Below are 5,824 nucleotides of genomic sequence, written 5' to 3'. Positions count from 1 at the left end.
CACTGAGAAAGGATGCAATTTCTGCAGAGGTAACTAGACCGATTATAATCTAGTTTATTGCACATGCCTTGTTTGACACCTGTCAAAGCATTCCAGCAACGGCCTGTGGTTATGGAAGCAAACTCGGAGCGGAAGGAGAGCAACTGGGAGAATTGCTGTTGCAGCTGAACAGCCAGAAGATCCCACCAGTGCACAACAACAACAACAACAACTTATTTATATCCCACCCACCATCTGGCTAGGGCATAGACCATTTGGCATGTCATGTTTCCCCTGTAGCCCCCAATTCCTTTTGTCTAACAGTAGGGCTGGCTCTACCAAGGGATATGTATTATTTACCCACAAATCTCTGGGAATCTATTCAGTCCATCGGTAGCAAGAGTTATTGATGCCAGGTGGCAAGCTATTGTATGTCTGTGACATAGCTGTCAACTGTTCCATTTTCTAAAGGGAAATCCCCTTATTCTGAATAGGATTGCTCGCAAGAAAAGGGAAAAGTTGACAGCTATGGTCTGTGATGATGATGATAATGATAAAGTTATTGTTTTTACATATACACAATGGGTCAGTGTGTCTGGCTGCTAACCAGAAGGTTAATGGTTTGAGCCCACCCAAGGATGGCTTGGGTGGAGACATCACCTTGCCAACAAAGGTCCGTATAGTAAAAGCTATGGTTTTCCCAGTAGTGATGTATGGAAGTGAGAGCTGGACCATAAAGAAGGCTGATCGCCGAAGAATTGACGCTTTTGAATTATGGTGCTGGAGGAGACTCTTGAGAGTCCCATGGACTGCAAGAAGATCAAACGCATCCATTCTTAAGGAAATCAGCCCTGAGTGCTCACTGGAAGGACAGATCGTGAAGCTGAGGCTCCAATACTTTGGCCACCTCATGAGAAGAGAAGACTCACTGGAAAAGACCCTGATGTTGGGAAAGATTGAGGGCAGAAGGAGAAGGGGACGACAGAGGACGAGATGGTTAGACAGTGTTCTCGAAGCTACAAACATGAATCTGACCAAACTGCGGGTGGCAGTGGAAGACAGGAGTGCCTGGCGTGCTCTGGTCCAGGGGGTCACGAAGAGTTGGACACGACTGAACGACTAAACAACAACAACAACAAGGATGGCTATGGATAGGATTCTTGCATTGCAGGGGATTGCACTAGATGATCCTCAATGTCCTTTCCAGCTCTATGGTTCTGAGATTCTATGTACATGCATATACCACCTTTGCTCCAAGGTGCTCAAGGTTGCATAAGTGGTTCTTCTGTTTTTCATCTGATCCTCACAACTCTCTGAGGGTGCTTAGGCTGAGCAACTGACCTAAGGTCACTCAGAGAGCTTGATGGCTGAGTGTGGCGGGGTTTGAACCCTGGTTTCCCAGGTCCTCCAATTCTCCACATGGACACACAGTTGGAGGATGTGCGGTGCCACATCACATGATTTGCATGAAGTCAGGGAGGGTTAGGGGAGCAAAGGCAGGTTGCCCAACTGCTGTGGTTATGGCATGGGAGTGAGAAGGGAAGGACACTGAGAGGGGGAAAGTAATGGCTTAAAACAGCAGCAGAAGTTTGAGTTGAGCAGGAATGGAGGCTCAATGAGAAGATAATAGCAGTCCCTAGTGTGTGTACACACGCATACACGGCAGCCTGTACAAAGAGACAAAAAATAATCAGCTTTCTAATGGAGAGTTCCACATTTCAGGAATAAAAGATCTGGCATTTCTCTATGCCGTGAAAGTTCATTCTCACCCCTTCATAAGTAGCACTTTGCCTAGTCTACCCATTCTCAGGAGGCTTTTATTCCTTGATCAGTCTGCATTCTAAATTCAAGTTGTTATGACAGTTTCCTTAGCAAAAAAAGAGAGACACTTAGAGGAGGCAGATTGTGCAGTCTTCTGGTCATGCTAACCTCCTAGCATGCTTCCTGGGAAATAACTGTTAGGTCTGTAGCTTCCTCCCCCCCTCCAGCCAAACATCTGTCAAGAGCAAAAAAGGAAAAAAAGTCATGTCTGATCAGCAACGGTGACCTAGTTTTACACGGCCGATGTGACAAGTTAAAAGAGCACAAAAAGGTAAACATGATAAATCCTGGCGTGTTAATGGTGACTTTTAATGGCCCACCAAGATCACAGTTTGGCAAACGAAACGATAAACTGCAAGGCGCTTAGCTGTGCATGTCATTTTGCCGCACAGAAGCACAAGTGTGAGAGGAGACAGGGCTATTGCAAGCAGCAAGTTGGTGCTTCAGTTTGCTTTTGACTTTGAGCCCATCGGAACATAAGACGAGCCCTGCAGGATCAGAGCAAAGGTCCATCTGGTCCAGAATCTTGTTCTCTTGATGGTCAAGAAGAAGCCTCTGGGAAGCAAGCAGGAGCTTTGTGCCATCATACGTGGTGAGAGGGCTGCTCTGTGGATATCTCAGAGACATCTGCTTGGCCACTCTGAGAACAATATGCTGAGCTAGACTGCCCTATTACCTGACCCAGGAGAGCTCCTCTTATGCTCTTAAATGCAACACTTGCAGACAGGGCCAGATTTAGGTTTGATGAGGCCCTAAGCTACTGACGCGGGTGGCGCTGTGGGTTAAACCACAGAGCCTAGGACTTGCCAATCAGAAGGTCGGCGGTTTGAATCCCCGCAAGGGGTGAGCTCCCATTGCTCGGTCCCTGCTTCTGCCAACCTAGCAGTTCGAAAGCATGCCAAAGTGCAAGTAGATAAATAGGTACCGCTCCGGCGGGAAGGTAAATGGCATTTCCTTGCGCTTCTCTGGTTCGCCAGAAGCGGCTTAGTCATGCTGGCCACATGACCCGGAAGCTGTACTCTGGCTCCCTTGGCCAATAAAGCGAGATGAGCACCACAACCCCAGAGTCAGCCACAACTGGACCTAATGGTCAGGGGTCCCTTTATCTTTACCTTATATGCTATATGGTAATTTATGGACCTAATACAAGGGCAGGCAACCTAAGGCCTGGGGGCCGGATCCAGCCCAATCGCCTTCTAAATCTGGCCCGCGGACGGTCCAGAAATCAGCGTGTTTTTACATGAGTGGAATGTGTCCTTTTATTTAAAATGCATCTCTGGATTATTTGTGGGGCCTGCCTGGTGTTTTTACATGAGTAGAATGTGTCCTTTTATTTAAAATGCATCTCTGGATTATTTGTGGGGCCTGCCTGGTGTTTTTACATGGGTAGAATTTGTGCTTTTATTTAAAATGCATCTCTGGGTTATTTGTGGGGCACAGGAATTTGTTTATTCCTCCCCTCCCCCCAAAAAATATAGTCCAGCCCCCCACAAGGTCTGAGGGACAGTGGACTGGCTCCCTGCTGAAAAAGTTTGCTCACCCCTGACCTAATAGGTCCATATACAACACAAAACACTGTTGCTGTATGCAGGTTTTATTTTATTTGTTTTTTATCTTATATTTTGGAAACACACATCCTTTAAAAAAATTTGGGGGGTCCCCCAAGAGAGTGGGGCCCTAAGCTATAGCTTGTTTAGCATATACGTAAATCCGGCACTGCTTGCAGATGACTGGTCATTTCTAAATTTAAAAATAAAGTGTCATTTTTTCATTTTCATGGAGTCGTTTGTGCATTTTGATTATTATTTAAATATTATTGTCTAGTTATGTTCATTATGGTTTTTTGTTTTCATCTTTGCGCAACCAACATTTATACTGTGGAAACTGTTTTAGAAGTCTTTTTTTTTTTTTTTAATTTGGCCTTAAGCAGAACATGAATTCACAATGATAGGGGAAATCTTTGCCAAAATGTGTCAGTTAAAATGCTGCTGAATCTTCTCATCTTAAAAAACAAACTAAACAAAAACAAAACCCTAAGGTGCAGGAGAGAGATTTGGGGGGGGGGGGGAGATGAGAAACTTGAAGAAACCAAAATTGACAGATTTGGCCATCTGTAACTGTAGGAAGATATGGGAGAGAAGGAAGGTTCAGGATTCTCTCCCACCCATTCCTTTTAGTATTAAAATATTTAGGGAAGTTTTTAATATTTGATGTTTTATTGTGTTTTTAATATCCTGTTGGAAGCCGTCCAGAGTGGCTGGGGTGGCCCAGCCAGATGGGCGTGGTATAAGGAATAAATTATTATTGCTATTATTATTATTTGCATTGGAAAGACAAGGATAAAACTTCCCTCACCCCCTCTCTTTGCCCATTTTCTTTCCCTCTCTACACAATCCTCATTCAACAACATCTCCCGTTCCCTATTTGATTTGGACAGGTGGAGTTTTGCAACTTTTTGTTCAAAGCATCTGTTTCTAAAACCTTTCCAGTACAGCCTTTTACTCTGTCTTTTGTACTCTATATCTGATGAATAACCTATCAGCTCCCATTACCCAGAATCAGGAAACAAGTTACTCAGCATCCTTACAATGGGGATGTACCTTGAGTGAAGAGAAAGATCAAAGTATTCTGACTTTAAAACATTTCTTTGCATTGTGGATGGTTTTTTTTTTATACAAAAAATAATAATTGCTGGGGAGTAGGAGGGTAGTCAGCTGAATGAATTATATCAGAACTTCTTGGTGATTGAAAAAAAAAAGATTATGTGCATATTTACTCAGAAGTAAGTTCCCTTGACTTCAATGGAATTTATTCCTAAGTAAAGCCAGAAACAGATGCATATTTAAATAACATTCTGGTGGATTTTTAAACTTTAAAGCAGCTTTCTCTCTCTCTCTCTGTGTGTGTGTGTGTGTGTGTGTCCAGTTTTGATCACACTAGCAGTGCTGGTAAAGAGCATATTTAAGCATTCCCTTGGCATCTTCTGATTGAAATACCCTGCTTAAAGCCCCCTCCTGGGGAAAAAAGACAGTTATGTTTTTCAGGTCTGTTTTTTTCTCCACTAGGGCTAATAACGTCTTTTTTGTGGTGATAAAGCAATCTTTTTCAGCCGTGGGCTGGTCCACCATCCCTCAGACCTTGTGGGGGGCCGGACTATATTTTGAAAAAAGAAGAAGAACGAATTCTGATGCCCCACAAATAACCCAGAGATGCATTTTAAATAAAAGCACAGACCTGGAGGCAGGGATAGTCCTCAGACAACGACTAAGCCTGCTTCCTCGGTAATGACATGGTCTGGTCTTAGCGTAACTCCTCCTCCTACCCATGATCACTGAGATCGGTTGTCCCAGTGCATCCCCCCCCCATGGAACCTGCCCCAGCCATTTTGTTTCTGGGACCCACTCCCAGGCAGCCCTGACCCCTCCCCTTAAAATCAAATTAAAACCTATACAAAAAACAAACTAACAGAACAATAAAACTATAAAAACAAAAAACATAAAGTTACAAACACAACATAATTAAATTACACAAATTCCCACACCCAACTAAACAACCACCCCACACACCCGAGGCCTCCTTGGAGCCTTGTAGGCTGTGGAGGTGAGTATGGGGCCCGCCCCCAGGCCCAAGGTGGAGAATGGGCTTCAAGGGGGAGCGGTCCTCCCCAAGACTCATAGGCAGAGCGGCAGCAGCAATGTCCCAGACTTCCTAGGAGCCTTATATGCTGTGGTGGAGTATGGGGCTCGCCCCCAGGCCCAAGGTGGAAAATGGGCTTCCAGGGGGAGCGGTCCTCCCCAAAACTCACTGGCAAAGTGGCAGCAGTAATGACCTGAGGCCTCCTTGGAGCTTTATATGCTGTGGTGGAGTATGGGGCCCACCCCCAGGCCCAAGGTGGAAATGGGCTTCCCAAGCAGTCCTCCCCAAGACTCATAGGCAGAGCGGCAGCCAATGCCTAAGCCAATGCCGCTCAATTCCTGCAATCAATAAAGTTGTAGCCTTGTCCTCCCATTAACCTTAAATACCG

The 5,824-nt window shown here is 45.0% G+C and overlaps 1 long non-coding RNA gene across 1 annotated transcript in view; it reads left to right on the top strand.

Moving 5' to 3' along the window:
- LOC310664597 overlaps positions 1-5,824 on the top strand; it is a 346,493-nt gene that overhangs the window by 281,630 nt on the left and 59,039 nt on the right. The window lies entirely within an intron of this gene.

This window comes from Podarcis tiliguerta (genome assembly GCF_965153285.1).
Source record: "Podarcis tiliguerta genome assembly, chromosome: 14".
Classification (NCBI taxonomy): domain Eukaryota; kingdom Metazoa; phylum Chordata; class Lepidosauria; order Squamata; family Lacertidae; genus Podarcis; species Podarcis tiliguerta.
Note: the sequence above shows the minus strand (reverse complement) of the source record. Positions and strands in the feature narration are given on the sequence as shown.